This window comes from Schistocerca gregaria, unplaced genomic scaffold (genome assembly GCF_023897955.1).
Source record: "Schistocerca gregaria isolate iqSchGreg1 unplaced genomic scaffold, iqSchGreg1.2 ptg000457l, whole genome shotgun sequence".
NCBI classification, from domain to species: domain Eukaryota; kingdom Metazoa; phylum Arthropoda; class Insecta; order Orthoptera; family Acrididae; genus Schistocerca; species Schistocerca gregaria.
The window spans coordinates 11,944-20,411 of NW_026061875.1; the positions used below are offsets into that span (position 1 = coordinate 11,944).

An 8,468-nucleotide genomic window follows, 5' to 3' on the forward strand; every position below is an offset into this window, starting at 1 on the left:
TTCGGTGGCACATTTGACGCAAAGCACGTCCTTCCACCTCGAGAGCGACGCGCAGTGCGGCGCGCCGCCACGTGGGTCGGACGCACAACACAGCTGCTCGTTGCACCGCCTGTCATTCGTTTGGTGCGTGCGGCCTCCGACACTCGCGGCAGACGCACCTTGTTCTTGTTATCCGGCGCAGGGCTTGCGCGCGGCCGGGCGGCGGGGGGACTGCGCGGGGTGTGGCAGTGTCCTGCTGGACCGACGGAAGCTTTCTCACCTGCCCGACACACGCCGCGATTCCAGATATTTGCGTAATTAGCGCGGTGCATTCTCGCCTGTCCCCTCCCCCTTCCGTCCCGACTTGTCCCGACTTTGCTCGACTGCCGCTCGCTGCCGCTCGGGTCGTGGTCCATATGACAGCACAAGCACGAGAAACATCTGCGAGACTGGCGCCGGCGTGTCCGAGGCGCCGTGTGCGGCCGTTCGGTGCTACTAGAGCAGCGGCCGTGCCGTGGAAAGGTGCGAAAACACGGACACAAGACAGGCGATTCGACAAAGCATCCATCTCTTCCATCGGCGAAAGATAAATTTTTGTTCACAAATTTGCAGTTGAACACTGCTACAAAACTATAAGAACTGGCGTATTTCAGAACGTTCCTGTCGCTTCATACTCTTGGTATTTCTAGAGACACTTTGGAAAAGAGGGCTGGCAGGGGTAGCGAAAAGAAGCAAAAAATGAAGACAGCCAGAGTTCCCAGGCGGTCATGGACCCGAATACTAACGTTGTTGCTTATCGTCGGTGATCGGGCGAGAACAGTTGATTTTTTAGTTTTTTGTTTATTTATTTATTTAGTTAGTTTTTGGAATTAAACGCTCCTACAAAACAGTAGGCTCTGACGCACTTGAAGAGCACATCTGTCGATTCGCAGTGTTTCGTTACTTTCAAGGTGTTCTAGCACTCTTCCTTCGCGCATTCTTGCTCAAACTTAATTTATTACTGTAGTTTCATATGTTACGTTTAATACAGTCGTTTAAAATGCTTGAGGAAGCATCTTTGTCACACCTGAGAGTTAGTATGAAAAGAGGGCTGACCGGTGTAGCGACGTAAAAAGGAAAAAATGAGAGGGAGCCAACAGCACCCGGTGTTCCCAGGCGGTCACCCATCCAAGTACTAACCGGGCCCGATGTTGCTTAACTTCGGTGATCGGACGAGAACCGGTGTATTCAACATGGTATGGCCGTTGGCGTCCTTATACTGTAGCCGCACAGCAGAAGAAGGCTTCGCCTCTCCTCCCAACACACGCAATCGCCGTTTTTCGGTGGCACATTTGACGCAAAGCACGTCCTTCCACCTCGAGAGCGACGCGCAGTGCGGCGCGCCGCCACGTGGGTCGGACGCACAACACAGCTGCTCGTTGCACCGCCTGTCATTCGTTTGGTGCGTGCGGCCTCCGACACTCGCGGCAGACGCACCTTGTTCTTGTTATCCGGCGCAGGGCTTGCGCGCGGCCGGGCGGCGGGGGGACTGCGCGGGGTGTGGCAGTGTCCTGCTGGACCGACGGAAGCTTTCTCACCTGCCCGACACACGCCGCGATTCCAGATATTTGCGTAATTAGCGCGGTGCATTCTCGCCTGTCCCCTCCCCCTTCCGTCCCGACTTGTCCCGACTTTGCTCGACTGCCGCTCGCTGCCGCTCGGGTCGTGGTCCATATGACAGCACAAGCACGAGAAACATCTGCGAGACTGGCGCCGGCCTGACCGGCGTGTCCGAGGCGCCGTGTGCGGCCGTTCGGTGCTACTAGAGCAGCGGCCGTGCCGTGCCGTGCCGTGCCGTGCCGTGGAAAGGTGCGAAAACACGGACACAAGACAGGCGATTCGACAAAGCATCCATCTCTTCCATCGGCGAAAGATAAATTTTTGTTCACAAATTTGCAGTTGAACACTGCTACAAAACTATAAGAACTGGCGTATTTCAGAACGTTCCTGTCGCTTCATACTCTTGGTATTTCTAGAGACACTTTGGAAAAGAGGGCTGGCAGGGGTAGCGAAAAGAAGCAAAAAATGAAGACAGCCAGAGTTCCCAGGCGGTCATGGACCCGAATACTAACGTTGTTGCTTATCGTCGGTGATCGGGCGAGAACAGTTGATTTTTTAGTTTTTTGTTTATTTATTTATTTAGTTAGTTTTTGGAATTAAACGCTCCTACAAAACAGTAGGCTCTGACGCACTTGAAGAGCACATCTGTCGATTCGCAGTGTTTCGTTACTTTCAAGGTGTTCTAGCACTCTTCCTTCGCGCATTCTTGCTCAAACTTAATTTATTACTGTAGTTTCATATGTTACGTTTAATACAGTCGTTTAAAATGCTTGAGGAAGCATCTTTGTCACACCTGAGAGTTAGTATGAAAAGAGGGCTGACCGGTGTAGCGACGTAAAAAGGAAAAAATGAGAGGGAGCCAACAGCACCTTTTTTTTTTTTTTTTTTTGTAACGTAATAAACTTTTATTTACAAATTAAACAAAATACATTGCTTGATAAAAGGCACGTTTAGGTTTACACATACAGTAATCGCATCTTTCCTTTCCGTATAGTCTTTTTTTTTTGTATTTTTTTTTATAATTTAGTTCTCTCTATTAAGCAAATTTGGTGTTTTCCTTTTGTTTTTAATGTTTGTCTGTTTTCTAGTCTATTTCCAGCTCCAGTTCTGTTAGGACTTATTAAAGCCGTATTTTTAATGAATATTTAATGACATTTAATGAGGTTAATTTGGTTTTCGCCTAGAGATAGCGTCCTTTAAATTTGGTTAGACCTATTGACTAAGAGATATTTTATGGTACACTCAAGAAAACAAAATTATAGGCATGTATATGGATAGCTATTTTAGGGAGAGTTGTTTGATTGTATTTAGAGAGAGAGAGAGAGAGAGAGAGAGAGAGAGCGAGCGAGAGAGAGAAATCAGAGGAAAACATTAGATATATGGTAAGAAATCATTGCGAATCGTCTTTTTGCATTTTGACACAGCTGTTTATGGTTTTCACTATTATTAAAATGAGTGATAGTGTAATTATGCAGTACTTACATATCACCTTTTGGACACGCTGGAGATCACCAATATTTTAGCACTTTCCCTAGTTGTGTGACGATATGATTGCTGTAACGCACTTTTTCACATTTGAGAATGCAGGTGATGCACTGCCACTTGTCACTCAAAACACACACTCACTAAACACGCACTTTGAGGGCGTTGGAGGATGTGGGGGTGCGTGCGTCAGCAAGCTGTGGGGTTTTAATGGGCTATGGAAGAGCGTGGTGCGGCGGCGACGGCGCCGGCGGCGTCGGCGGCGACGGCGTCGGCGGCGACGGCGTCGGCGGCGACGGCGTCGGCGGCGACGGCGTCGGCGGCGACGGCGTCGGCGGCGACGGCGTCGGCGGCGACGGCGTCGGCGGCGACGGCGTCGGCGGCGACGGCGTCGGCGGCGACTGCGTAGGCGGCGACGGCGTCGGCGGCGACGGCGTCGGCGGCGACGGCGTCGGCGTCGGCGGCGACGGCGTCGGCGGCGACGGCGACGGCGTCGGCGGCGACGGCGTCGGCGGCGACGGCGTCGGCGGCGACGGCGTCGGCGGCGACGGCGTCGGCGGCGACGGCGTCGGCGGCGACGGCGTCGGCGGCGACGGCGTCGGCGGCGACGGCGTCGGCGGCGACGGCGTCGGCGGCGACGGCGTCGGCGGCGACGGCGTCGGCGGCGACGGCGTCGGCGGCGACGGCGTCGGCGGCGACGGCGTCGGCGGCGTCGGCGGCGACGGTGGCGTCGGCTGTGACGGCATCGGTCGCGGCGTGTGGGGACGGAGGGCGTCTTTGAAGGCGGCGTCCAGCGCGATCTGCAGATAGTTCTGGAACGTCTGCCGGTAGTTGTTTTTCTGCCTGGCCCTTTTGTGTTCCTCCCAGAGATCTGTGAGGAACTGTACTGTGTCCGTCTGCTTTTTAGCGATTATCGCATGCGCTGTCATTGCAATTGTCCACATAGTCGCGACTCGCTTTGGCCGAGGGAAGCTTTTTGCCTCTGGGATGGTGAGCGCCGTGATTTCTATGTTACGGTGGTCCGCCCTATTCATGTGTGCCACCATTCTTCTACACGTCTCCCATATCTGCAGGCTTCTCCAGCATGTGAAGCGGTGTTCCAGGGAGTCTATTTGGTTGCACGCTTCACAGTTCGGAGACTCACGCATGCCGATACGTGCTAAGCGCTCGTTTGTGGGGATCGTCTTGTGTACGACTTTGTACCACGTGTCTCTAGCTTCTGGAGGTATGGCTTTCACGGAGAGATTCTTCCAGACTTGTGGCCAGTCGTGGCCTGGAAGATTCGTCTCCGTTTTGCTTCTGACCTGTTTACCTCGTAGCGCTCGGTAGATTTTCCCTGCAGTTCTCATCTCCTTGACTGCTAGGGTGGATGTTATGTAGCTGCTGTCCATTATTACTTGTTTTAGGTAGCGCATCTTAAAAGGTATTCGACTGATGTCTACCGGCGCTTCCTCGGAGTCTGGTCTGTGTTCCTTCAGTAGAGACGACGTGGTACAGTCTACACTTCTGTCCTCCATTTTTAGTGCTCTATGGAGCAACAGTGCCGCGCATTTCGTTGTGACGTCTATTAAACCGAGCCCCCCTTCTTCTCTAGGAAGAGTGCTGGTGGCTTGTGACACTTTAAATATTTCCCGCCTCCACAGTAGGTAGTACACAGCGCTTCTTATAGACTTCCCTATTTCTATTGGTACGTTTATGACTTGTGCCATGTACCATGCCTTCGCCAGGATCGTTGCGTTGATAAGCTGCGTCTTTTGATCCAACGTTAGGTGTCTGTTGGAGTGTGTCCTGACGAGTCCTCTGGTGGTGTTCAGGATGTTCCGCCAGTTTTCTGCGGCCATTTTCAGTGGGCAGGCCTGCAGCTGGACACCTAGCACCTTATATTTGTCGGTCACCTGGTACCATGGTCTGGCTTCTCTCAGTTTCCCGTTTCCTATGGGGAGCAGCACTGTTTTGTTTGGGTTGGTTTTCGCCCCAGATGCCTTTCCAAAGGATTCAATTATTGGGAGGACACTGTCAATATCTTCCTTTCCATCCACAAAAATGCTCAAGTCATCGGCATATGCCATACACGTCACTTTAACGTCCTGTAACTTGTAGCCGTTGATGGTGGCGGCGAGCTTTCTGAGGACTGGGTCGAGGGCTACTGTGAATAGTGCCATCGACAGTGGACACCCTTGCCTCACAGATTTCCCCAGTTTTATCGGCGCAGATATCCAGCCGTTTATCGTTACTCGTGATGTGGCATTTGTCAACATGTTTTCGATGACTTGGGCGAATTTGGGGCCAAAACCTAGTCTCGTCAAAGTCTTCAGTAGGTACCGGTGACCGATCCTGTCGAAGGCTTTTTGGAAGTCTACAGAAATGATGGCTGCAGTCGCTCTGTTGGATGCGGCGTGTGCTATAACGTCTCTGTACGTGCATACGGCGTCAAAGATGTTTCTGCCTAACACTGCACATGTCTGCCACGGGCTGATGGCTTTCTTCAGGGCGAGCTTCATGTTTTCAGCGACGCATTTTGCTGTTAGCTTGTAGTCCGCGTTTAAAAGGGTTATTGGTCGGTAGTCTGCTACTGTTTTAGGCGCTTTTGTTTTTGGAATCAGGGTAATGGACCCTTCCAGGAACGGGGGTGGTATTTTTTCTCCGTTTAATATTTCATTGACGATTTCCGTCATAATTCCACCTACTTTGTCCCAGCAGGTGGTGTAGAATTCGGACGGTATTCCGTCCGCTCCTGGAGCCTTGCCGCTGGCGCAAGTTTTGAGAACACCTCTGACTTCGTCCTCTGTCGCGGCCTCAGTCAACAAAGCGCGGTCGGTGTTGTTCAGCTGTCTGCGCGTTTCCTCTAAGATTTTGGCAGTTTCTGCGTCGTCTGGAACATCTCCCTTGAAGAGGTCGGAGAAATGCTCTTCTATGTGACGCATCATGTCCCATTTAGTTGTTATCTTGCGGCCTGTTGCGTCGCTGAGCTCCCTGATTGTTCTGCTATGAGCCCTCTCCCTCTCCCTGTGCAGGTGGTGCAGTGTGGCAGGTTCGTCTTCAGTGGCGCCGTGTGCCTGGCTGCGGACGACGACGCCTTTCATCTGTTGACGCTTGATGTTCAGTAGGCGCGCCTTTATTGCTCTAACTCGCGTGAGAAGCAGGTCGTCGTCTGAAGGAAAGTTGAGCGCGTCCTTGAGACACTGCGCGTAAAAGTCTGCAGTGCTCTTCCTCCAGAATGCCCTCTCCGCACTGTGCCTAATCAGTGTCCTCCTTATTTGCGGTTTACAATGTTCAACCCACCATTGTGTGGTGGACGGATACTGCTGTCGCGTCCGTAAACTTTCTTGTATGGTGTGCGCAATCTCCTGATGTAATTTGGCGTCACTTAGGTGTTGTGTGTTAAGCTTCCACACTGATCTCCCTCCTGAGATTTTCCTCGTTGACAGCTGGAGCTTGCATGTGTAGGCACAGTGGTCGGAGAAGATCACAGGGCAGACTTCCACATGCGATACAGAGGCGGCCAAATCTCTGGTCACGTAAATCCTGTCGAGCCTGCTTCTTCCGCGGTTGTGGTAATAAGTGAATTCGGTTGTGTTTGGCTGTAGTATGCGCCAGGAGTCGTCTAGCTTTAGCTTTCTTACGAGTTCCTGCAGCTCCGTGCACAGATTTGGTACCGGGACTTGGTCTTCTCGAGCAGTCACGCAGTTAAAGTCGCCTCCCAACACAACGTTGACATTGTTGTGTGGGAGGAGTCCACAGACGTCTTCGTTAAAGAACTGGCTTCTAGCTCGTTTGTTTTCTGTGCCTGACGGCGCGTAGATGTTCACGAAATATGTGTCGGCTACTTGGACCGCTATTCCGCGGCCGTCAGTCAGGGTCTTGATGTTCTCCACGTCGATCCCATTTCTCACCATTATCGCCGTGCCAGTCCTCGTTTCTGCGTCTATGTTCGAAAAGACGTCGAATCCCGGTATTTCTTCTATGTCGGTTGTTACTACTTCTTGTAGCATTGCTACATCAGCAGCTCGGTGCTGCAGGAACTCCGTGAGGGCTTCTATCTTGACAACCGAATTCATCCTATTTACGTTGCACGTGATGACGTTATAGCACGAGCGTGTCTGCGGTCACCCATCCAAGTACTAACCGGGCCCGATGTTGCTTAACTTCGGTGATCGGACGAGAACCGGTGTATTCAACATGGTATGGCCGTTGGCGTCCTTATACTGTAGCCGCACAGCAGAAGAAGGCTTCGCCTCTCCTCCCAACACACGCAATCGCCGTTTTTCGGTGGCACATTTGACGCAAAGCACGTCCTTCCACCTCGAGAGCGACGCGCAGTGCGGCGCGCCGCCACGTGGGTCGGACGCACAACACAGCTGCTCGTTGCACCGCCTGTCATTCGTTTGGTGCGTGCGGCCTCCGACACTCGCGGCAGACGCACCTTGTTCTTGTTATCCGGCGCAGGGCTTGCGCGCGGCCGGGCGGCGGGGGGACTGCGCGGGGTGTGGCAGTGTCCTGCTGGACCGACGGAAGCTTTCTCACCTGCCCGACACACGCCGCGATTCCAGATATTTGCGTAATTAGCGCGGTGCATTCTCGCCTGTCCCCTCCCCCTTCCGTCCCGACTTGTCCCGACTTTGCTCGACTGCCGCTCGCTGCCGCTCGGGTCGTGGTCCATATGACAGCACAAGCACGAGAAACATCTGCGAGACTGGCGCCGGCCTGACCGGCGTGTCCGAGGCGCCGTGTGCGGCCGTTCGGTGCTACTAGAGCAGCGGCCGTGCCGTGCCGTGCCGTGCCGTGCCGTGCCGTGGAAAGGTGCGAAAACACGGACACAAGACAGGCGATTCGACAAAGCATCCATCTCTTCCATCGGCGAAAGATAAATTTTTGTTCACAAATTTGCAGTTGAACACTGCTACAAAACTATAAGAACTGGCGTATTTCAGAACGTTCCTGTCGCTTCATACTCTTGGTATTTCTAGAGACACTTTGGAAAAGAGGGCTGGCAGGGGTAGCGAAAAGAAGCAAAAAATGAAGACAGCCAGAGTTCCCAGGCGGTCATGGACCCGAATACTAACGTTGTTGCTTATCGTCGGTGATCGGGCGAGAACAGTTGATTTTTTAGTTTTTTGTTTATTTATTTATTTAGTTAGTTTTTGGAATTAAACGCTCCTACAAAACAGTAGGCTCTGACGCACTTGAAGAGCACATCTGTCGATTCGCAGTGTTTCGTTACTTTCAAGGTGTTCTAGCACTCTTCCTTCGCGCATTCTTGCTCAAACTTAATTTATTACTGTAGTTTCATATGTTACGTTTAATACAGTCGTTTAAAATGCTTGAGGAAGCATCTTTGTCACACCTGAGAGTTAGTATGAAAAGAGGGCTGACCGGTGTAGCGACGTAAAAAGGAAAAAATGAGAGGG

The 8,468-nt window shown here is 52.3% G+C and overlaps 1 non-coding gene across 1 annotated transcript; it reads right to left on the bottom strand.

The window, feature by feature from the left end:
• Nucleotides 1–1,109: 1,109 nt before the first annotated feature.
• Nucleotides 1,110–1,228, bottom strand: LOC126312908 (5S ribosomal RNA). Its single transcript, XR_007554819.1, has one exon. It is a non-coding gene; the product is annotated as a 5S ribosomal RNA (ribosomal RNA).
• Nucleotides 1,229–8,468: the final 7,240 nt, after the last annotated feature.